The 26,009-nt window shown below is 35.6% G+C and overlaps 1 long non-coding RNA gene across 1 annotated transcript; it reads right to left on the reverse strand.

Moving 5' to 3' along the window:
• LOC116421360 lies at positions 1–23,267 on the reverse strand. The gene is made up of 4 exons (XR_004231694.1): positions 23,180–23,267; positions 19,068–19,198; positions 489–670; positions 1–67 (listed from the first exon to the last, which is right to left on the reverse strand). It is a non-coding gene; the product is annotated as an uncharacterized LOC116421360 (long non-coding RNA).
• Between the last annotated feature and the right edge of the window lie 2,742 nt (positions 23,268–26,009).

Here is a 26,009-nt window from a genome sequence, read left to right on the forward strand (position 1 = left end):
TACTTACTAGTTATGTGATTCTGGGCTGGACAATTCATTCAACCACTGTTTAACTTAGTTCCCTCATCTGAAAAAAAAAAAAAAAAATTGAGGATAATAATAATTCCTTTCTCCCAAGGTTGTTGTGAAGATCAGATAACTATAAAGCACTTAGCACAGCAGCCGACAAATAGTAAATACTATATAAGTGTGTATTATTATTATTCAAAGACTTACACAATCTGGCTATAGATGCCTTTCCAGAGTATTTCACCTCAGACCTATTTCCACACTCTAGGGTCCAGCCACAGTCACTTCCTTGGTCTTCCTCATGTACAACATCCTGTCTCCCAACAGGAAGCCTCCATAACTGTATGTGCTTCCCCTCTCTCTTAGGATCTTTAGCTCCCTTGAAAACTCAATTTAAGCTTCCCTGATCTTCCCCAGTCCCACTTCTGGCTGCCAAGACCCTTCTAAATTATTATGTCCATTATGTTTTATTGACTTACAAGTGTCCACATTGTTTCATCCCAATAGAATGGAAGGTTCTGCAGAGTTTTGTTTTGGGCTTTTTCTTTGGGATAGCCTCAGAGTCTATCATGATGGCTGACCCAGAGTGCTTCCTTAAGGAACATCTGCTGATGGACTGTCTTCATCTTTTAGCAGCAAATGATGTTTAAACTGATGAGCTCTATTAATTAGAAAAATGAAAATTTAGACAACTCTGAGGTACCACTTCACACTTCTCAGATTGGCTAAGATGACAGAAAAAGACAATGATGAATACTGGAGGACATGTGGGAAAACTAGGACACTGATACATTGTTGGTGGAACTGTGAACGGATCCAACCATTCTGGAGAGCAATCTGGAACTCTGTCCAAAGGGCTATAAACTGTGCAAACCCTTTAATCCAGCAGTGTCTCTACTGGAAATTATAATGAAATTACAAATTATAAAGGAAGGAAAAGGATCTTCATGTAAAAAAAATGTTTATAGCACTTCTTGCAGTGACAAAGAACTGGAAATTGAGTGGATATCCATCAGTTGGGGAATGGCTGAACAATGGTTCAGTGATGTGAATGTTATGTGGTATGTGAATGTTATGGAATATTATTGTTCTATGAGAAATGAGGAGCAGGATGATTTCAGATAGCCCTGGTGAGACTTACATGAACTGATACTGAACAAAGTAAGCAGAACCAGGAGATCATTGTTCACAATAACAAGATGATGGCATGATCAACTCTGATGGAAATGGCTCTTTTCAATAATGAGGTGAATCAAGTCAATTCCAATAGTGAATGGAAAATGCCATCCACATCCAGAGAGAGAACTATAGAGACTGAATATGGATCAAAGAATACTGTTTTTACCTTTTTGTTGTTGTTGTTTGTTTCCTTGTTTTTCCCTTTTGATCTCATTTTTCTAGTATAACATGACAAATGCAGAAATATATTTAGAATTGCCCATATTTAATCTGTATTAGATTGCTTCTGTCTTGGGGAGGGAGGGTGTAAGGGAGGAAGGGAGAAAAAAATTGGAATAGAAAGTTTTACAAAAATGAATGTTGAAAACTATCTTTACATGTATTTGGAAAAAAGAAAGTACTATTAAAAAATAAACTAGTGAGTCGGGGGCCACATAAAGAGAAATGAAAGGTAACCTACAAACAAAATATATGCATCCTAGCAAGATTTACTTGTATGTATGTGTATATGTTTATATGAATATATGTATATGTATACATACATGTATATAGTTATATGCCAACATTAACAGATATAACATGTTATTTTATATATATATATGCAAATACACATATAAACATCAAAGTCCCAGTGTATGGAAGGTAAAAATGCCACATTCCTTCCAGAAATGTAGAGAAAATTCAAGTTTTTCTCTGTGTCTATAGATCAGATCTCAGGCAACTTTCTTTTCTACATGGTTCTAGCATTCTCAGATTAATATGTGGGATACAGAAGTTCAAAGGATGACTTTTCAATTTTCCATATACAATTCATATTTATGTGTATTGCATATATAATACATACATATATATTGCATATGTATGGGTATGTACTGGAGCACAACTCAAATTAGCTTGCAAGATCCAATTATTAAATTTTTGATGAAAGCTTTTTATTCCTCAACAAATATTTTTTTTTAAAAAAGGATTTAATTTATTGTTTTGTGGATTATATAGACTTAAGAAAGTGATAGAGAAAAAATTGATAATGTACATAAATTATAAAAATGTCTTGTATATATACATACATATATAAGATCAGTTTGTTAAAAATTTACCAGCATATACCTCTATTGTGTATGTATATGTGCACACATATATGTACACATACACATCTTTTAAGATAAATTTTTGAAGTGTTTAATGATATTTTTATTTCCCAGTTATTGGAACTTGTAAGGCATCTAAATGAACTAAATAGGGATGTAGAGCTAGGATAATTGGATCACTCCATTATTCCTATTGATCAAGATCTTTTAGAAAGGGAGATGAAAAATCATCATCTGTCTTCCTGGGAATCAAATTACCATAATATACTCCTCCAGTGGGGACCAGATGGGCTTTATCTATGGAGCCATATTTTTGGAAACCAGGAGAGAGATTCTCAGAAATATGAAGAAAAACAGTGGGAAGTAATAAAACTGCATAGGTATGGAGAAAAAGATAAATAATCTCCATAAATTTGGGTAGTCCTAAATTTAGTCTAGAGGAACTTCCTTGATCTTTAATTATTTCATGCAAGGGGATCATTGCTGGGAAATAATCTTAAGGCTTCTTCCTAGCAGCAGAGCAAAGACAATGATGAAGAGGGTCACAGCTTCTCTTGAGGTTTTGGAAATAGATTTGTATAATAAGGAAGGGAATTCCAGCAATTGTAATTAATAAGGAAAAAACTTTATTTAAAAATCTTCAAAGTTCTATATACATTTTTATAGGAAAAGATGACATTTATATATGCACATTCAAAAGTTTATATATGTCTATATATATCTCTAAACTGGGGAAAAATCACCTATCTTATAGGATTGTTATGAATTAACATATATAAAACTGCTTGGCAAATATTAAAGCATTATGTAAATGCTTGCTATTACCATTAATTTATATATATTGTTCATGTAAGCATATGTGTACATATATATGTATATACAAATACATCATCCAATATGTTGGTGATAGGAAGAGAGACAGACAGTCAGACAGATATTAGATATAATTTTGAGAAACTACTGCTGAACTACTTCATTCCCTATTTTGTACCTAAGTACCTACCCTATACTACTCTACCTTTATACCAAAGTGTACAACTAGATGTTTCATAAGCTGGACATTTCATCTCCTAGTTGAAAGCATTCATAATGGTCTTCTCCTGTGTCTTTTCACATTTCTCCTACTCTGAAATCCAGACTAGATTCAGTCCCAGGGAATCCTGCCTTTAATGAAACTCTCTTTGGCTAATTGTCCCCCCTCCTAGTACCCCAATGATAATTTTAGACAAAAAGATATTCAATGCATAACTGAATCAGGTATGAGACAGGTGATTTATTCTTACATACATCTGAATGCTAAACATAGGGCACTTATGAGTTCATATGTGGGGGGAAAAAATAACAAAGTTAAAAGAGGATTCAATAATGTATCTTAAAACTATTGTTTCAATCTGTAGGGAGGTCAGTCTTAAATCTCAACACTTTTCAGGACTGCTATTTAGATATTTTTCATTTCACTTAGGCTCTGCACTGTTCAAATAACTCCTGATTCATGTCTGCCTAGTTCAAAAAAAGAAAAAAAAAAGATTAAGATCAGGCTAGTCCTTCAGTGACAATTCTCTCAGAAGCTTTCTCTGCCTTTAGCCTAAAGCCTATGAAAGACAGAAAAGATAAGACTCTTCAGGAACTAATAACCTAAAGAGATATTTCCTAGTCTTAATAAGACCAAGCTCAAGCCCCACATATTTCATAGAGCAAATTTAGGACATCACTACCAATGTTCACATGGACTAATTATGTCTGATTTTTAGTAAGGCTTCCAAACTGGTATTAATCCGATCAGCCATAGTTGTGATGAAGTACTGGGTCACTAGGTAGGATTGGCAGAGAAAGCCTGAAGTATTCACAAGATTATTCCCTGACACAAGCAGGGAAGGGCATTGATGGAGATCAGCTCAACCGTACAGTCCCATTCCCTGTAGAGATCTCTGGGAACCCCACCTAATTGTAGCCAATCAGAAAGCCACGTTATGACATCAAACCCCTGAAGTTAAATTTTCTCTATAAATCTGTCCATGGCTTACACCATCTTGGCTGAATCTTTTCCTTCTTCATTATTTCATGCATGTTTTTCCCTGTTTGTTTTTTTTTTTAAATCAGCCTACTTGTCATTTCTTAACAGCACAGTAGTATTCCATTACAATTATATATACAAATTGTTTAGCCTTTCCCCAATTGATGGGTATCACCTCAATTTCCAATTCTTTGCCTTGCTGCTATTAATATTTTAGAAGGTATTAGGTTCTTTCCTTTTCCCATGATCACTTGAATACTTAATAGTGGTACTGCTGACTCAAAGGGTAAACACAGTTTTATAACTCTTTGGGAACAATCCAGATTGTTCCTCAAAATGGTTGGATCAGTTTACAATTCTACTAACAGTGTATTATTGTCCCAATTTTTCTACAAACCTTCCAACATCTGTCATTTTCCCCTTCTATTATTTTAGCCAACTAATAGGTGTGAGATCATATCTCAAAGTTGTTTTAATTTGCACTTCTTTAATCAATAATAATTATAAGCATTTTTATGTGACTATATGTAGATTTGATTTCTTCCTTCAAAAACTGCCTACAATGATGTTCTTCCTCATGGTGTCTTTCTCTTTATCCATTTCCACCATCACCATGCCTCATGGTATCTCTCCTTCTTATAGCTAACTCTTTTAGGATGTTAAACTTCTCTATGAATTTAGCCCACCAGTCAATGGTGAACTCCCACCTCATGGAGTATTTCCTTTCTCCTGGTTAATTTTGAGTTTCACTAAGGAACTTGTCTTTTCCATTGTTAATTGTTAAAACCCCTTTCTTGCTAATTATGTGATCTTCCAACTCTATTTCATATTTACCTATTGTATCTCTTCATTTTGTCTGTAATCTCTTCTCCTAAATAAACCTACTTTTTTTTTTTAGTTAAAGCTTTTTATTTTCAAAATATATGAATGGATAATTTTTCAATACTGACCCTTGCAAAACCTTGTGTTCTAATTCCCCCCCCTTTCCCTTATCCCTTCCCTAGATGACAAATAATCCAATATATGTTAATCCAATATATGTATACATATTTATACAATTATCTTGCTGCACAAGAAAAAAATCAGATCAAAAAGGAAAAAAAAATGAGAAAGAAAACAAAATGCAAGCAAACAAAAAGAGTAAAAATGTTATTTTATGATCCATACTCATTTCCCACAGTCCTCACTCTGGGTATAGATGGGTCTCTTTATCACAAGATCATTAGAACTGGTCTGAATCATCTCATTGTTAGAAAGAGCCACGTCCATCAGAATTGATGTTCATATAGTCTTGTTGTTTCTGTGTACAATGATCTCCTAGTTCTGCTCATTTCACTTAGCATCAGTTCATGTAAGTCTCTCCAGGCTTCCCTGAAATCATCCTCCTGATCTAAACCTACTTTCTTTTTTTTTTTTTTTCTTTCTTTTTTTTTTTTTAATTAAATAACTTTTTATTGACAGAACCCATGCCAGGGTAATTTTTTTACAACATTATCCCTTGCACTCACTTCTGTTCCGATTTTTCCTCTCCCTCCCTCCACCCTCTCCCCAAGATGGCAAGCAGTCCTATACATGTTAAATAGATTACAGTAGATCTTGGATACAATATATGTGTGCAGAACTGAACAGTTTTCTTGTTGCTCAGGGAGAATTGGATTTAGAAGGTATAAATAACCTGGGAAGAAGTACAAAAATGCAAGCAGTTTCATTCATTTCCTAGTGTTCTTTCTTTGGGTGTAGCTGCTTCTGTCCATCCTTGATCAATTGAAACTAAGTTAGATCTTGTCTTTGTTGAAGAAATCCACTTCCATCAGAATACATCCTCATACAGTATCGTTGTTGAGGTATATAATGATTTCCTGGTTCTGCTCATTTCGCTCAGCATCAGTTTATGTAGGTCTCGCCAATCCTCTCTGTATTCGTCCTGCTGCTAAACCTACTTTCTTGCCAAAGAGACTGGTAAATGGCCAGTGTGAATTCTTCATATGACCAAACCCAACATTTGGTGCCAATTGACACATCAATCTCATTATTTGGTGCTGTACCTCAAACACATCAGTTGCACACCCTGTACCTTGATTCCAATATAGTAATGTCATTTTGCTCTTCTTTGAGAATGAGGGACAACCAATATCTTCTCTGCACTCCTCCATTACTTATTACCTTATTTGACATATATTAATATTGCATTAGATTGTAGTTATTTGTGCCCTTGCCTTAAAATAATTTAATAAAGATTTGTCCATAACTGCACTGCAATAATGCACTGTTTCCAATGAGACTTAATCCTCTGAGATTAGAGACTATCTTCTTTGGTAATCATCAAATTTCTTAGCATGGGGCTAGATGTATAGTAGATTCATGGCTTATCTTTTTTGGTATATATTAAAACAAGCTTGTATCATAGACTATTATATAAGCAACTAGGAGGTGGGAGAAAGGAATTATATCCTTAGGCCATCAACACCCTTCACAATTTGAATGGAACCTTCCTTTACAAGCTTATTTCTCATTACTACCCTTACCCTTCTCTATCTTTATACCAAAGTGTACAACTAGATGTTTCATGAGCTGGACATTTCATCTCCTAGATGAATGCATTCATAATGGTTTTCTCCCGTGTCTTTTCACATTTCTCCTATTCTTCCACACACACATACACACCTTATTCCCCAATACCCAGGTCCCATAGCCAGCAACTAACTACTACTTACTCTCCTTGGGGTTCTAGAACTCACCCTGAGGATCACTATTCTAATACTATTGCTTACAAGATTCCATCTGATGTGTTTCACCACTGATTATCAACCAAAATTAATAGCTTTTAGAAAGAGTATTTACTAAGCAGGTAAATCAAAAAATTGTGACAGAAACACCTTCCTAAACTGGGAGTACACACTAGGGAACAGCAAAGTTAAACTCATAGAACTTGAGTTTGGTCAAGTTCATGGCCATTTAGAAGTCCTCTTTTCCCTTTATGGAATCATCAGGAAGTTCCCCTTAGGTATAGCTTTGCACTGGACTTGAAGAGTCTGTGCCCTTGTAGAATCTTGAAGTGAACTTTTCCTAGATATGTTTGATTTGTTCTAAGTAGAGAGTGATTAGAATAATCAAAAGGACTGAGATGTGTCAGAAGGAAAGGATGAAAGATATTTTAGAAATAATAAAAGAGTAGAAGGAGAAAAAGGGGAAGAAGAAGGAAGAAGACTGTATATGTGGTGGAAAGATTTAGAAAACAATACAAAATGTTTTTGTTGTTAAAAACAATAGGAATAAATAATTTCCCTTCCAGGGAGCTTATTAATATGTCTGAACCATCCTCCTCCTAACCAGAAAAGGTTCAAAGAATAATGATAATGAAATCAATAATATACGAAAAAAAGCTACTATTATCTATGGTAATATACATATAGAAGTTCCAATATCAGGATTTCATCTCTTCCCAACTCAATTGATAATTTATAGATGATTCCTGAGGCAGGGCCAAATTTCCTTTTATGGGGATCTTTTAGCACTTACTATAAGACCTATGAGTAATTGATTGAAACATATTCTTACTTTGAACTATCTAGGTAAAAAGATGATGACGTAGTTTCAAACTGACACTCTTTTCTTTCCTTTAAAAGAAAAAATTTCTATTATTGCCCTCTAATTCACCTCCTCCCCTGAAGCTACCACTACCCCACAACTAACCACAGCTACAAATCTATCTTTGTAATAAAAAAATACTCATGCATAAAAAATCAGCACTGGCCAAATCTGAAGATGTTGCTAATTCTACATCGTTAATTCTTCATTTCTCTGCCAAGAAGAGGGAGGAACAGGATAAAAAGGCTCTTGGGAAAAAGATTCATTCCATAACTAAGATATTAAAATCAGAACATTTCCACTATAAGAAGGTGTCAATACTTTTGTGTAAGTATTTTACAAGTAACTAAAAGTTTACAAAGGAAAATTAGCAATTTATATTCATCCTGAGGTACTGGACTAGATGAGGTATATGAGGTGTTCAAGGAGTATTAGTATCTCTGATAGGAAGGCTTGCCAAGTCCTTTTCAGGGCTGTACATCTACCTTTGGTGTCTACCTTGCACCCACCTGGCACTCACCTGTGGCTCCAAGAAGTTGAAGCATTCAAAGCATCCACAGACAGACTATACCAGGTGGAGGGCAATCAACAGACCTCAAACCCATCTTGGAAAGACAAACTTGTAAAGACTTAGGGATTCTGATTGGCTCTGACACCAACCATGATTCCTGGGGTTCAATGATGAAGCCTTCTATCCACCTCCTACCAGAGAGGTGATGGACCGAGAGGAGAGAATAGGACACGTATTTTTAGTCCATGGCCAACATGGGAATTTGTTTTCCTTGACTATCATTTGTTACATGGACTTTCTGTACTTTTTTCCCCTCAGTTGAGGAGGGGGGATGAGAAGGAAAGAACCTTCATTTTAAGGAGGACACCCAAAGAGAAATGTGTCCATTTCTCTCCAAGTTTCTTTGAGATTTTCTCTCAATACCTCTAAGTCAGATACTTTCATTTCCCACCTCATACTTGCCCTTTCCAGCTAGCTTTTATGTCTTCTACCATTAGAATGTAAGTTCCTTGAGGACAGGGATTGTCTTTCTGTTTTATATTTGTATTCTCAGTTTATCACAGTTGTCAGTACATATTTTGTGGTTGTTGGGTCATTTCAGTTGCATTCAATTCTTTGTAACCTCATTTTGAGTTTCCTTGGCAAAGATGGTGATTTGCCATTTCTTTCTCTAAATCATTTTACAGATTAGGAACTGAGGCAAACAGGGTTAAGCAACTCGTCTAAGGTCACACAACTAGTAAGTGTCTGAGGCTGGATTTGAACTCAACATAAGTTTTCCTGATTCCAAGCTCAGGGCTGTGTCCACTATGCCATCTGGTTGCTCCTCCTAGTACATAGTAAGTATTTAATAAATGCTTGTTGATTTGACTTAACTTGGCAAGATAAGACAAAAATCTCCCCTCTCAGAGCAGGAGAGTCAACGCAAACTTTTTCTAGGCTTACTTAATTTCTGCCATAGTTTCCTCGTACAAAAGGTAATAGCTATTGAATTGTCTTCATATGCAGGGCAGGATGGGGGGGGACACAAAAATTATTCCTTGGTTCTTCAGCCTAAGACAGTATCTGGAATATCAAGTTTTTCTTGACATTTGAGACTATTATAGTACATTACCATGAATGGAAAGCATTGTTTCTTAACTCCTTGACACTTTTTCCTAAAGTATTGGATATAAAGTATTCATCTCTAACTTCCTCTTCCCCTTCCCCTCCCTCCTCTTTCTCTTCCTCTTCTTTTTTCATGATTTTTTTACTTCCATCTTATTTTTTTTTCAATTAAGTATTTCTTTCCCTTACTTTTCTCTCCCCCAACCAACTGAATAACTAAAAAGAAAAAAGAAAGGAAAAATTAAAATCTCAAAACAAGTGTGTATAGTCCAATGAAACTAATTCCCATATTGGCCATATCCAAAATCATTTGTTTCATTCTGAACTTTAAGCTGTTGGATTCTTTTCAAATCATTATGTCACCAAGTATGCAGTACTAAATTGTTTTCCTCAGGACTTAAGAACAGTTTTTGACATGCCTAGAAGGATAATATCAAATGCAGATTTCCTGAGTCATCTATCATTGTGAAACCCAGACTATCCTATACTACCTCGATGGGAAGTTTTATTAATAGGTAAACTCCTACCATAATACAGCATAACAAATCAAAATGTGAATTCAATGATGTAGAATTCCACATGAGAGGTGATATGGTCTAGTGGGCCTAAAACAGTAGACATATAATCTATTCTACTTTAAAATCTATTCTATTGTCTAATATGACTAATCTATAATTCTATTAATAATAATCTATTCTAGTAATCAAATGCATACTATTAAAGGAGAATAAGTAATCATACATATACACATACATATATACACCCTTATAGATACACACACGTGTGTGTTTATTTTAAAATATATAAATTAATTACAAGACTGCTGGAGATATCAGAAAATGAATCTCTTAGCTTTTCTGAGCCTCAATTTCTCTATTTGAGGATAATATTAAGATTGGGCATCTCCTAAGGTTGCTGTGAGGATCAAATAAGATAATGTATTTAAAGTGCTTTGTGAATATAAAGCCTTTTTTATTATGATTGTTTCCTGTATAAAGTGTTGAGAGGATACCTACTAGAGACATTGCCAGAGGAATTCAAATCACTCACAAGCATTCAGTATGAATTATTATCACATTATCTTGGTCACACTATATGCAGTGCATCTGGGAAGTGTGAGCATAAAAACATAGATGAGAAGCTATGTCTGATGGCGCAGAATTGATTTCAGTGTTGAAAAATTAGTGTAATAACCCCTCTGGAGCTACCTTCCCCAATTCAGCATTTGTAGGTTGTAAGTTGAGTTCTTACAGGATGATGACTCCTCTCAGATTCATAAAATACATTATGGATCCACAATCCTAAAATTATAGCCACAACCCCTCCCCCTAGTCTATAAATTCGCTTACCTATAATAGTCAGCAGATATAATAAACTCAAAACAAAAGCATTTCTTAGGATAGCATAGTAAGAACAGTAGCTGCAAAACATTCCCCCCACAAATCTGGAATGTGTACTCCCACAAACACAAATAGTGTCACTGGGAGGGGTGGACCCAAATACATAGTAATTTGTGTGTGAGGTACGCAAATAGGAAACATATGTTACCAAGGCAATTTGCAAAACTGATACTCCAGGGCTTGATGTCCTTTTTCTTCCTTAGTATCATCATGCTGCTCCCTGTGACAGATGTAGCATCTCTAATGGGGAGATAGCTCATGTGGGCTGCCTGTATTTTTTCCTCTCTTTGGGTTAATTTTCAATTTCTAGTTCTCTGAACTTCTATAGTCAGCTCTCTTCTCTGCTGTTAGAGGTCACCCTCTTCAAGTTGTTTTCCACTCCAGATTCTGGATTTGTGCCTCTTTGTGGAGTGTATAGTCTTTCTTTAAAAGCCAGTCAATAATTAGTTATTTTCTAATTCCATCAAGCAGTGAGGTTTTCCAATGGCTAAAACATTAAGCCTGCAGTCAGGAAGAACTGAATTTAAAGCTGTCCTCAGACACTAGCTCTATGATGCTGGACAAATGACTTACTTCTGTTTGCCTCAGTTTCCTCATCAAAATTAGCTGGAAAAGGAAATGACAAACTACTCCTTTATTTTTGCCAAAAAATCCCAAATGAGTAAGTATACATTATTGAAATAATGTACAATAAGTATTTAAAGTGCTTTGTGAATATAAAGCCTTTTTTATTGTGATTGCTTCCTGTATAAAGTGTTGATATTCAACATTTTATTGATAAGATATATCAATATTGAATTGAATGGATATTCAATAATCCAAATTTTTTGAGCCAAATCTGATGAGAGTAAAATTCACACAATGTTCATCCCCCTCTCTTCTTTTAATATATTCAATTGAATGAATGGATATTCAATAAATTCCATCAAAGAGAAAAATTTCATTGTACTTTTAAAGTACAGATAACAGAGTAGAAAAATATTTTTACACTTTTTTTTAACCCATTAATCCCTGTCCCTTCTGTGACTTTTATCAATTTTGTTGGAGGGAAATGAAGACCCAATTCTCCTTTATTCCATTGTAAATTTTATTTCCAACTATTTACTATTCAGCATAAATTGCTTAGGATATGCAATTTTATTATGAAGAATGGCCAAAAAAGTTCAGGTCAAGAATCTATTCTTATCTTTCAGAATCCTTTCAAGCAAAAAGTATTTTAATTGGAGTATATGTCATCTTTTCAAATAGCTTCAGAGAACTTCTAAGACCATTACAAAAAATTGCTGAAAACATAATTCTGCAGGAGACATTTGCAACAAGTAGATGGTCAAATGCTTTCATTTTTTCCAACTAGTCTGCTACGTTGAAAGAATTTGTGGACAGAAACTTTTTCTGAGCTATCATCATCAAGAAAATAGTGAGCTGAAAAGATAATGCAATACTCCTAATTTTGCTGACTGTAAGATGTAACTATCCAATGAGACATGACAAGTTTGTCATCACCCCACATAGTATTGTAAGTTCTGTAACTAAAATCACTCAGAGTAGGTTACTAATAGGGGGACAGAAGAGTTTCCATGGTCGTGTCCATCCAGATTCAGCTGATGTTTTACAAAATAAGTAAAAGCCTATCCTGGGCATGATTCCATTTGCACATATGTTTTCTTCACTTTTACCTCAAAAATTAGTTAGATTTTTTTTTTCCCTTCTTGAAGCTGAGGAAAAAAATGTCAAGGTAAGGGCAGCAAGCCAGCTGAACTCTTCCTAACATTGCTCTCTAAACAACTTAAAAATAACCCATCAAATTGAATTTTTGTGAGAAATAGCCCACAAAATGTGGAGTAAGAAATATTTCCAGCCCAAGACAACTGAGAATGGCTGCAGAGGTCTGTGACAATGGAGTAGTGGTGGTCATGAGTACATACGGAAGCAATACAAATGATGGGTCTCAGAGGTGACTGGGACAACAGCAGCAACAGCTTTGGGAGCTCTTGGCCCAGAGATAGTAAAGGGGATTGAATATGATCAGAAAGAGATTACAAGAGTGAGTGAGCTGACACTGAGCACAGAATCCAGCAGTATTTGGCAACCCCAATGTCTACAAACATTTCTGGGTTGCAGTTCCAAGGTGAAGAGGAATTCTTGTAGTCTTGTGACTGACAGAGAGAAGCACTAATACTTGAGGTTGAAGGAGAGTTGGGGACTTACTCACAGTTGTAGAGTTAAAAAAAAAAAAAAAACAAAACACTAGCACTTATAGCTTCAGGAGAACAAGGGACGTTCCTTAGTAAAGACCAGAGTACAGTTCAGAAGAATAGGAACCACATCCCTCCCAGGAAAATACCCTCTAGGAAACACTGAAAACTTGAAGACCCCCAGAACTGACTCTTAAAAACATCAGGATGAAAAAGTCTAAAGCTTTGAACAGTGCCTCCCCAATCCTGAATGGAGTACAACTTTAATATTAAAGTCTAAAGTCAAAAAAGAAGCAGGAAAAATGAGCAAACAACAAAAAACAAAAGCTTTGATTATAAAAAGCTACTACAGTGGCAAGGAAGATAAAGACACAAATTCAGAAGATGACAAAAATGTGAAAATAGCTATAAATGAAGTCTCAAAGAAAAATGCAAATGAAGGAAGTCCAACAGAAATTTTTTTCTTTCTTTTTTTTTAATTGAAGCTTTTTATTTACAAAGCATATGCATGGGTACTTTTTCTAACACTGACCCTTGCAAAAACTTTTGTTCCAAATTTTCCCTTCCTTCCCCCCCATCTCCTTCCCTAGCTGGCAGGTAGTCCAGTACATGTTAAATATGTTTAAATACATGTTAGATCCAATATATGTATACATATTTATACAGTTATCTTGTTGCACAAGAAAAATCAGATCAAGAAGGAAGAAAAAGAAAAGCTGAGAAAGAAAACACAAAGCAAGCAAGTAACGACAGACTGAGAATGCTATGTTGTATTCCACACTCTGTTCTCAGGGTTCTCTCTCTGGGTGTAAATGGTTCTCTTCATCACTGCACAAGTGGAACTGGTTTGAATCATCTCAATATTGAAGAGAGCCACGTCCATCAGAATTGATCATAGTATAGTCTTGTTGTTGCTGTTTATAATGATCTCCTGGTTCTGCTCATTTCACTTAACATTAGTTCATTTAAGTCTCTGCAGACCTTTCTAAAATCATTTGCTGATCATTTCTTGAGGAACAATAATATTCCATAATATTCACATACCACAATTTATTCAGTGGGCATCCACTCAGTTTCCAGTTTCTTGCCACTATAAAAAGGGCTGCCACAAACATTTTTACACATGTGGGTCCCTTTCCCTCCTTTAAGATCTCTTTGGGATATAAACCCAGTAGAAACACTCTGGGACAAAGGGTATGCACAGTTTGACAACTTTTTGAGCATCTTTCCAAATTGCTCTCCAGAATGGTTAGATCCATTCACAGTTCCACCAACAATGTATCAGTGTCCCAGTTTTCTCACATCCTCTCCAACATTCATTATCTTTTCTTGTCATTTTAGCCAATCTGAGAGGTGTGTAGTGGTATCTCAGAGTTGTCTTAATTTGCATTTCTCTGATCAATAGTGATTTGGAACACTTTTTCATGTGACTACAAATGATTTCAATTTCATCTGAAAATTGTCTGTTCATATCCTTTGACCATTTATCAATTGGAGAATGACTTGAACTATTATAAATTTGAGTCAATTCTCTATATATTTTAGAAATGAGGCCTTTATCAGATCCTTTGGATGTAAAAATGTTTTCCCAGTTCAGAAATTTCTGAAAAAAAAAAGTTTTAAAAAAGAAACAAAAGTTCATAAAGGAAAAAAAATGGGAAAAGAAATGAGAGTAGTTCAAAAAATTATGAAAAGAGATTTAATAGCTTGATAAAACACACACACACAAATACAGAAGAAAGTAACACCTTAAAAAGGAGAATTGGTCACGTGGAAAAAGAGATACAAAAATTCACTGAAGAATATAATTCTTTAAAAATTAGAATTAGGCAAATGGAAGCTAATACCTCCACGAGGCATTAAAAATACAATAAAATTAAATCAAGAGAATGAAAATAGAAGTTAAAACAGGAAATATCTCATTGGAAAAATAACTAACCTAAAAAATAGATCAAGGATAAACAATTGAAGAATTATTGAACTACTTGAAAGACTTAAAAAAACAACACCCTTTTAATATCATATTTCAATCAATTATCAAGGAAAACTGCCCTGAAATCTCAGGTAAAATAAAAACTGAAAGAATTTACCAATAATTTACCAATTTACCTCCTGAAAAAGGTCCCCAAATAAAAACTCCCAGGAATAGTATGGCCAAATTCCAGAGCTCTCAAGTTCAAGGAGACAATATTGCAAGGAGCAAAAAAAGAAATGATTCAAATATTGTGGAGCCATAGTCAAAATCTTAAAAGGTATAGCTACTTTAATGGTAAAGAAGCAGGATACTTAGAATATGATATTTTGAAAGGCAAAGGAGCTATAATTACAACTAAAAATACCTAGGCAGAGGAAAAAGTAGATATTAAATAAAAGAGGTTTTCAAACCTTCCTGATAAAAAGACCAGCACTGAATAGAAATTTTGATAATTAAAAGACTCAAGAGAAGCATAAAAAAGTAAACATGGAAGAGAAATCATAGGGAATTTAATAAGGTTAAACTGTTTACATTTCTATATGGGAAGGTAATATATGTAACTCTCAAGAATTTTATCATTATTAGGGCAGTTTGACACCGTTTGCATATACAGAGAATATGGGTATGAGTTGATTATGTAAGGATGGTTTTAAAAAACAGAGGGATGCAAAAAGAGGAATGCACTGGAAGAAAGGAGAAGGAAGAGGAAAAATGGGGGAAATAATCTCACATAAAAAAGGCATGTGAAAAAAAGTTTTTAAAAGAAGTGGTGGAGGAAGAGTAGATAATACTTGAGCTACCCTTTTGTCAGAATTGGTTCAAAGAAGGAAAAATATATATTCACACTGAGTTGGTAATAGAAATCTAATTTACCTAACAGGGAGGGAAATGGAATAAAAGAAATGAGAAAGGGTTGATTAAAAAAAAAAAGAGAGAGAGAGAAAGAAAAAAACAGAATGAACAGAAAAAAATAAGATGGATGGAAATATACCATTAGTAATAATAACTATGAATGTGAAGGTAATGAACTCATCTATAAAATGGAAATGGATATCTGAATGGATTAGCAACCAGAATATAATGATATAATAAAGAAGAATTTCTTATTTTAAACAAGTCCTTTGGATGAGATTAGAGAATTTCCTTTGGTCAAATTTCCCTTTCAGCTTGTGTAGGGTTCTTCCTTAGATCTAATCTAAATCTTTGATGTTTCAATTTGAGTCACTTCTTTCTTAGTTATTCTTAGCTCACATTAATATATACTTTTTCTTATACAAAGCACTGCTTATGATTATTTCCTTGGATCCTCGCAACTTGCAAAACTTGAAACAGCAAGATAGCACAGACTAAAAGTAAAGGGCTAAAGCAGAATCTATTACACTTCAGCTGAGGTTAAAAAAAAAAAAAAAGTTGAAGGCAGCAATTATTCTCAGACAGAACAAAAGCAAAAATAGATCTAATTAAAAGAGATAATCAAGAAAAACCACAGTTAGATAAGAGGTACCACAGACAATGCAATAATATCAAAAAATTTTATAGCAAATTTCTCTGATAAAAGCCTCATTTCTCACATATACAAGGAACTGAATCAAATTTATTTAAAAAAAAAAAAAAAAAAAGTTGTTCCCAATTGTTAAATGAATCAAGTATATAGACAGGGAGTTTCCAGAAAAAGTAACCAAAGATATTTATAGTCATATGAAAAAATACTCCAGATCACTATTGATTAGAGAAATGCAGATGAAAATAAATAACCCTGAGATACCTAGAGTTTGGCTAACAAAACAGAAAAGGAAAATAACTAATGTTGGTGGAGATGTGGAAAAACTGTGGTACTAAAGCACTGTTGGTGTAATTGTGGACTAGTCAACCATTCCAGAAAACAATTTGGAACTTTGTCCAATGGGCTATAAAACTGGCCCATTTTGGCCCAGTATACCTTTTGGCCCAGCAATAACACTATTAGGTCTATATCCCAAAGAGATTTTAAAAAGGGAATGGGAGGAGAGAGAAGGAAGAAGGATCTATATGGTCAAAAATATTTATATTTATTTTTGTAGTGGTAAAGAATTGAAAATTGAAGAGTTATCTATGAGTTAGGGAATTGCTGAGCAAGTTGTGGTATATTATTGTGATGGAATAGTACTGTGCTATAAGAAATGATAAGCAAGATGGCTTCAGAAAAATCTGGGAAGACTTATATGAACTGATGCAAAATGAAATGAGCAGAACCAGAACACTAAAATAACAGCAATATTGTAAGGATGTCAGTCAAACTGTGAAAGACTTAGCTACTCTGATCAAGGTAATGATCCAAGACAATCCCAAAGGATGCATGCTATCTACTGCCAGGAAAAAAAAAAAAGAAGAAGAAGAACTGATCAACTCTGAATACAAATTGAATTATATTTTTTTATTTTGTTTTTCCTTCTTTTTGTCACATGGTTAATTCAGAAATATGTTTTGCATGAATTCACATGTATAATTGATATTATATTGCTTGAATTCTCAATGGAGGGAAGGACCTAGAGTGAAGGAGAGAATTTGGAGGTAATTTTTTTTAAAAGAATGTTAAAAATAAACAAATAAAAAATTAGAATAAAGAAAGTATTAAAAAAGAAAAGAAATGAAAACTGAGGAAGTACAGCAAAGTAGGTTCCTGTCAGTATAATGGTTCTCAGAGGACAACTACACATTGAATCACTCCAGATGTCCTGACAACAGCAATTCCAATTCAGAATTTGCCACTGGCTTGCTGTGGGGATCAGGATTAGTTAAGTAAGCATGTAATCTTTCTCTGTCTCAGTTTCTTCATCTATAAAATTTGCATAATAGTTCCTTTCCATGGTCCAAAGTTATTGTTATGATCAAATGAAATTGCTGATGTGAATGTACCATGACAAATACTTAGCTCTTTACAAAGGAAAGGTTTTTAATATATTCTGGGGAGCTTGGATTTGATAACTATGATCCTGATGCGAACATTGAAACTATAGAAATTCACTGAGTTTATTCTTCTCCCTCTAGTTAGGACTCCATCTCTATGACACTAGATGAAGCAAAATTGCTTATTTTAAACAAGTCCTTTGGATGAGATTTGAAAATCTCCTTTGGTCAAGTTTCCCTTTCAGTTTGTGTAGAGTTCTTCCTTAGGTCTAATCTAAATCTTTGGTGTTTCAGTTTGAGCCCCTTCTTTCTTAGCCTATTCTTAGCTCACATTAATATATACTTTTTCTTATACAAAGCACTGCTTATGATTATTTCCTTGGATCCTCGCAACTGCAAGTATCATTAGTCCCATTTTACAGATGGGGAAACTAAGAATCAAAGAGGCAGTGATTTTTCCCAGAATTACAAAGTACCACAGCTCTATTTTGAACCTATGTCTTTTGAGAATAGAAATTAGTTGGATTTTATCACCAGCCTTTTTACAGAGTTCTGTAAATAGTTTATGTGTACCCTGTTACCCCGCAGGTGCCATTCCCATCAAGGAAAGATGTGATCATGAAAACCTCAATGGGAAATTTAGAGAGACTGAGTCAGATACCAGGGACTGAGCTGTCATTCACCCCCAGGAGTGATGTAGTTGACTATTCTCTCTAAATTTTACTGCTGCTTCTGTCATACTAAATTATTTACATGCTTTCTTAATTAAGGCAGGCTTTCAACTGCTTCTTTCTCTTTGTGCCGTTCTCACTTCTATAATTGGTGCTTTGGAAATTGGTGTCAATATTTGTAATCTGACTCAGTAGTTTTTAAAGCCTGTCCAATCCTTCTCCCTTAAGGAGAAGCAACTTGCAAAGCAAGGCATTTCACTGACCAGAATTCCTAATTCCACAATGACCTTGACAAGAATTGTTTTCTGAGCAAGCTTTTGAGAGAGAAAGCAACATGATTTGAAAGCTGGAATCAGCACTCTCTCCACACCCCTTGCCTGCCCCCTTTTCATCATATCTCCAGGCAGGACCACTCTACCCCAGCACAAAGAATCTCTCTCTTACCTTAGTCCTTCTGATTGCCCTGCTTCTGGTGGTGTGACTTTCCATGATGACTTTAAGGGCCCTTGAAAGATTCACAGTGTTCCTCAGCACCCCGAATTCCAGAGTCTGAGCCCCTGACTGTAACCGAAGTCCTAAGGATCAAGAAATGACCTTGGAAGTGACCCTCAAAGCCACAGCTAAGACAAATCATCTAATACCGTTGCTGCCTTTAGACAGGAATTGGTGGGATCAATACTATGTAAGAACTGAGCTAAATTTTAACTCTTCTAGAATAAGGAGTAAAGGAAGTATGTCCCTTGAGTGTGTATATTAAAGGGGAGGAATGGTTGTAGTTTGTTCTTATTATGTCTTCAAAGTAAATACCACTTCATAAAAGTTCATCAGTGTTATATGTACCTAAATCATTTATACCTAACAGAAGTCAGGATCAGAGCTTATTGGGGAGGGAGTTTCAACTGATGGCCACAGAGAAGAGACAGCTTGTAAACCTTTCAGGGCTCATAGAACCTTAAGGTTCTAAGAGGGAGAAATGTGACCCACCTGGCTCTGGGAGAGGAACTAGATTCACACACATAGGAACTAATAAAGCCAAATTTCTAATACAAGGCCTCTGAATTCAAATGTAACATTTTTTCCACTGAGTCACACTACTTCAAGGTCATACTTCTAAGAATAAGAATAACAGGGGTTTAGTGACAAGACCCATGACTATGGTTTGCATTGTCTCCGTAGACAAGGAGATATCTTCTGAGAGATTAAGTATCTGAGAGGTCACACAGTTGGTAAGTGCTCAAGATCTGAACCAAGTTCTTTCTAATCTGAGTCTAGTTCCTTTTCCATTATGCAAGCAGTCTCTCTTGAATGACAGAGCTAATGAATGGCAGAACTGGAACTCTCATCCTATGGAACTCACATGGTCTGATCATGCGCCTTCCTTATTCAAAGAACACTATTGGCTTCCCAATGTCTCTGAAATCAACTATAAACTCCTTAATTTGGCAATTAAAGCTCTTTGCAACCAAGTCACTATTTTCCTCACCTTATTCTACATCACTGTCCTCCACACACATACCAATCCAGCCAAATGGAATTTTTCATACATGGCATTCCATTTCCCATCTCCCATCTCTGTATGTTTGCTTTGTCTGTGTCCTGGAAAGCATCTCATTCTTACCTGTGCTTCCCAGAATCCCTAGTTTTAAGACCCAATTCAAGAAACAACTTCTATATGAAGCTGCTCCTGAGCCTCCTAACTGCCAGGAGCTTCTTTCCTAGACTATTATTTCCCAGTGTATATATACCTATATAGATATATATCTCTCCAGATAGACTGTAAATTCAAGGACAAGAATTGTTTCACTTTTCACAGTACTTCATACAATGGCTAATACATAGTAGGAATTCAATAAATGTTTGTTGATTAATTTACAGGCTGAACTGCACTAGCTGTTTCCCAACCTCCACATTCCATTTCTTTCTTCTTTGAATTCTCACAATCTGTTTTATCCATGCCTGGAATATCCTTCCTCCTCCTCTCCCCTTCTCAAAATCATTGACTTCTTTCAATTTTCAGTTCAAGTATCACCACTTCCAGGAGGTCTTCTAGGGTCCCGAATACCAATTAATAGTCTTTCCTTCAATTTGCCTTGTATCTTATTTATTTATCTTCTACTATATACTGTCTCACTTGGTGACCTCATCAGTTGTTATGGGTTCAATTATTATCCCTAGACAGATGATTCCCACATCTATATATCCAGCCCTAGTCTCTCTCCGGTGCTACAATCTCATATCACTAACTGCCTTTTGGACATCTCAATCTGGATATTTCGCAGGCATTTCAAATTCAACATGTTCAAAACAGAATTCCTTATTTTTCCATAAAACCCTCTCTTCTTCTAAATTTCTCTATTGTTCTGAGTACCTTCTTCCTCCCAGTTACCCAGGCTCACAATCTTGGTGTCATCCTCAATTCCCCATTCTCATTCACCCCAGTATCTAATCCACTGCCTATGCTGCCTTCTATACGTTCCCTTCTCTCCATTCACATAGGTATCTTTCTAGTTCAGCTCTCCCCTTACCTGAATGAATAAAATAACCACATCTCCCTGCCTCAGTACTGTCCCCAATCCAATCCATCCTTCCCTCAGCTATCACAGTGATTTTTCTAAGGAAAAGATCTGGCCATGTAATCCACTTACCTCCACCCATCCAACTTTAGTGCCTTCCAGTTATATCTAGGATCAATTATAAATTGCTGTGCTTAGCATTTAAAGTTTTTAATAAATTTCCTATTTTTCCAATATTCTCACACTTTATTTCACACTTTACACTCCAATTACATGAATATGTTCCCCACTAATGAAATTCCATCTACCATCTCTGTGCCTTTTCATTGGCTATCCCCGTGCCTGGAAAGCTGTCTCTTCATTTCTGTTTCAAAGCTTTCCAAATCTCCTTTAAGATTCAAATCTTACTTTCTCCAAGAGAATTTTCCTTTCTCTGCATTCCCCCTCTGAACCAGTTCTAGTGCCTTCTCTCTGAGATCACCTTCTGGTTGCACTATACATATCTCAATTATATGTAAAACAATTTAACAATCCTTTTTTAAAATTTGAGTTCCACATTCTCTCCCTTCTTTCCCCGCTCATTGAGAAGCAATTTAATTTTGACTATAAGGTGAGGTTGTTGAGTTGGGAAAGGGGTAACCCCAAAAATTTTAGGTCCCAGACTGTTGTATCACAAAATGCTTCAAAAGAATTTGCAAGCTTGAACCCATGTCCAAATCAAGGCGCAAAATTTATTGAAAGTAATGGTAATATCATTACAAAACAGACTGAATTATAAGGGAGTTCAGTAGTGAAACAGAAGCAAAGGAGATACTTTTATCCAGCTTCTACCATACATATGCTAATTCTACGGCCCAAGGGTAAGGCTAGGGGCTGAGCAGATTATAAGAATATCATTGAGGAATGGTCTCTGGAGTCAGGCTGCAGATTGGGTATGGGAGTTTCCTGAGACTAGAAGCTATCTGACTAAGGAGTGGTCAGAATCAGACAGATTAATTGTAGGAGTTTCCAAAGCTAGAAGATTTAGGACTACTGATTCATTTGTTAGAACAGGGGACCCCAAAACCACAGCTATATTTCCCCCACATACTATATCAAGGTCAAGCAAGGCATATTAAAATTTTAAAACCTATTGATCATCTGAGGGGAAATTTTAAATCAGAGACATATATATACAAATTATTGTTCATTAAGATAAGAATTCATTCATTCAAATGACTTTTGCATTTGGAACATAGTTTTAACAATTTCTAATGACAAATCATATATTGTAGTAAAAAAGAAAGGAGATAAATAGATTCATGAAAGGAAAAATACACACGCATACTTGCCCACATAGATTATCACTGCTAGACATGAAAGCTGAAACTTGTTATGAAAAACACTTGGGAAGACAAAGAAACACAATAAAAATACTTTTCTCAGAGTCCCATTGGACTATTCTTGCTAGACTATATTGAGCTCTTACCTAAACAGAAAAATTAAAAAAAAAAATCTCTGAACTTCTCAAATCTCAGAAACAGAGAAGGGGGAAGGGAACTCCTGTCCTCTGAATTACTGTACTAGGGATGAAAGAGGAAAAAAGTTTAAACCATTAAATTGCTCCCCAAACAAGGAACAGCATCAAAACAAAGAGCAAAGAAGAAAACAAAAGCATAAAATCCCCCTTTTTAAATGAGAAGCGAGAGAGAAATAAAAATGTCTTTACTTTCCAGCATAAATGTGTTTTTTAAATAGTAGAATATAAAAATATCATTAACAACTCCCTATTTGTCTATAGTAGAGATGTATATAGAACTGCTTTTTGTTCTAACACATCATTTCTATTTTAGTCTGTCTGGCCTTGCAAATGTTTGCTTCTTCTCTCTGTTTACAAAGTTATATAGCCACACAAAAGATTATTATTTTCTTCAAGAATCATCCTAATTTTCTGTGGGGGCTGGGGAAGGAAAAAAATGGGAACATCTTTAGGGACCTATATAGATTCAGTTCTGCCAATTTTTTGGTTTGAGAATTGCTAAGATTGTAAATGCAAGTACTAACCTTACACAATTTTTCTAAGCTCAGTTTCTTTTAAAACTTGTGGTGAGAGAGTGAGGGGCCCTGGATGCAAACTGGGAAGGTCTCCTCCAATACTGACCAGAACACTCCTGAGCAACTGACTTCCCACCCCAACTGACCCATCCTGCTATGTCATCTCTAAAGGTCTTAAAGGAAATGTAAAGAAGGATCTGATTCATTACATCTGTGATCCTATGACTCTTTTTGGTAATGTTAAGAAAACTGATAAAATCTGATGGAATTAAGTGTAGCTAAGAGGAGAAGGATCAGTCACATCTTGGTGACCATTAAAAAAATTAAGATACCCTCCCAGGGGTCCTCAAACTTTTTAAATAGGAGGCCAGTTCACTGTCCCTCAGACTGTTGGAGGGCCGGACTATAGTAAAAACAAAAACTTTGTTTTGTGGGCCTTTAAATAAAGAAACTTCATAGCCCTGGGTGAGGGGGATAATCGTCCTCAGCTTCCCTGCATCTGGCCCGCAGGCCATAGTTTGAGGACTCCTGCAAGCAGTCAGTTAAGGAATCTTGGCAGTTGATAGGGGATAATTCTAAGAAGTATAACTTCAAGGAAGTGAGTTAGTTTTGGAAGGAGAATTCAGTTCTTGAAAAGAAACCACTTTGGGTGGGAAAGATATTTCTTTTTCCTCCCACCATGGCAATAGTGCTTGCACTAAAACTATTCACCCAATGAAAGATATCACAAATAGCAGGGAGAAGACCTAGTCAATCAAGGATAGAGAAAGCTCTGTGGAAGAGTGAATTCTCTGAATCAAGAACAGAATTAGCCCCAGAGATCAGAAGTTTAAAAGATATGATCTTTACGATATGTATATATGATATATTTTCTTTTTTTTATACTTTTTTATTAAAGCTTTTTATTTACAAAGCATATGCATGGGTAATTTTTCAACACTGACCCTTGCAAAGCCTTCTGTTCCAAATTATCCCCTTCTTCCTCCCACTCCCTCCCCTAGATGGTAGGTAGACCAATACATGTTAAATGTGTTCAAATATATGTTAAATCCAATATATGTATAAATATTTATACAGTTATCTTGTTGCACAAGAAAAATCGGATCAAGAAGGGAAAAAAACTGGGAAAGAAAACAAAATGCAAGCAAACAACAGAAAGAGTGAGAATGCCATGTTGTGGTTCACACTCATTTCTCATAGTCCTCTCTCTGAGTGTAGATGGCTCTCTTCATCACTGAACAATTGGAACTGGTTTGAATCATCTCATTATTGAAGAGAGTCATGTCCATCAGAATTGATCATTGTATAATCTTGTTGTTGCTGTGTATAAGGATCTCCTGGTTCTGCTCATTTCACTTAGCATATGATATATTTTCTAGGGACACACACAAAGACGCACAAATAGCTTCAAGAAACATGGTCCCTGGCAGCAGAGAAAAGAACAAACATCTGATTCAGGGGGAAAAAAACTGTCTCTAGCAATCTAGAGTGGAGCTGTGAAAAAGATTATGTCCAAGGAACCCAGCTGTGCACCCATCCAGCAAAGACTTTCAATGGCAAGATATAATAAAAAAGAAAGTCTGAGCACTACAGCAGTTGAAGTATTAGTTGCTTTGATTGCATGCATTCCTTATATATATGCTATATCATCAATATACTCCAACTTTGTATGCAGTCTTCCACTTATTCTCTGTGTATTTGTGTTAAGATTTATGATTTGCTCCTTCAGAATGGCTTACTCCCATAAGACCTAAGATGCCAGGTTGTATGAAAATGTTTAATAACAATGAATATAACAATGAATTATAAAAAAGGAAAACAAGAATTGACAGTGCAGTTCTTACAACAAAAGCACTTAATGTATTCTATGATTAATATAACTAGTTCAATACAAAGAGATAGACTGTTGTACCAGTTTCCTTGTATTGTCCTGCCTCAGTTTCCCTAAATTGTCTTGCCTCTGTTCCTTGACATGTTCTGCCTCAATCCCCTTGGTTGCAACCTCCCTTTCCTATTCATTAGGTTTGAAATTATTAGGTTTGTGGAGATCTGGCCACTCTGGCAATCCAAAAGATAAGACTCCAGATGTCCTATCTCAGATACCTAATTGGTACCCTCTAGCTCTAAATTCCAGGTTTTCTGTCTCTAGTGACTACCACCCACAGCCTGTCAGAACTGAATTGATGGTCCCTACCTGGAAATTCACCAGTGTTCGGACTCCTTCCCTTGCCTTTGTCTCCCCCAATCACTTGGAGCCATGTATAAATTATTGCAATCTCACATTTGATGCTGGATTCTTTGAGAGGAAAATCCAATTCAGCCCTGGAGGCAGAATGGATTCTGCTCTGCCTCCAGATTATCTCTCCCTCTCAGAAACCCAAGTAAAATATTAAAAACTCTCTAATCTCTATCTTGTCTCAGTTTCTCCAGCATTACAAGACTAGAGAAGGAAAAAAGAAAGAATACATCACCAATTTGGGGAAGCACCAACTTTGCAGACCTCAGGCTGGGGAATCCTGGATCACAGACTTGCAAGTCCTGACCGGGAGGGTCCCGGGCAAAATCCTCTCCATGGGTGAGATTCCAATTGGGTATTGATCTATCATGACTTAAATAGCCCAGGGAACAAAGGTGGCTAAATGCCAATGATACCGACTTGCTTGAGTGAATCCAGAAGCAGGGCCAATCCTGCCAGAGTCTGTCAAAAAAGAGAAGCTTTATTCCTGGAGTGGCTACTTCCAGTATAAAGATAATGTGTCCTTGGTGAATTTGGCCAGAATCCACCCAGGACGGTGTTCTTTAAGCTATATTTGTTCTCAGGGTTATTCAGCAGCTGCAA

Source organism: Sarcophilus harrisii, chromosome 2 (assembly GCF_902635505.1).
Source record: "Sarcophilus harrisii chromosome 2, mSarHar1.11, whole genome shotgun sequence".
Lineage (NCBI taxonomy): Eukaryota > Metazoa > Chordata > Mammalia > Dasyuromorphia > Dasyuridae > Sarcophilus > Sarcophilus harrisii.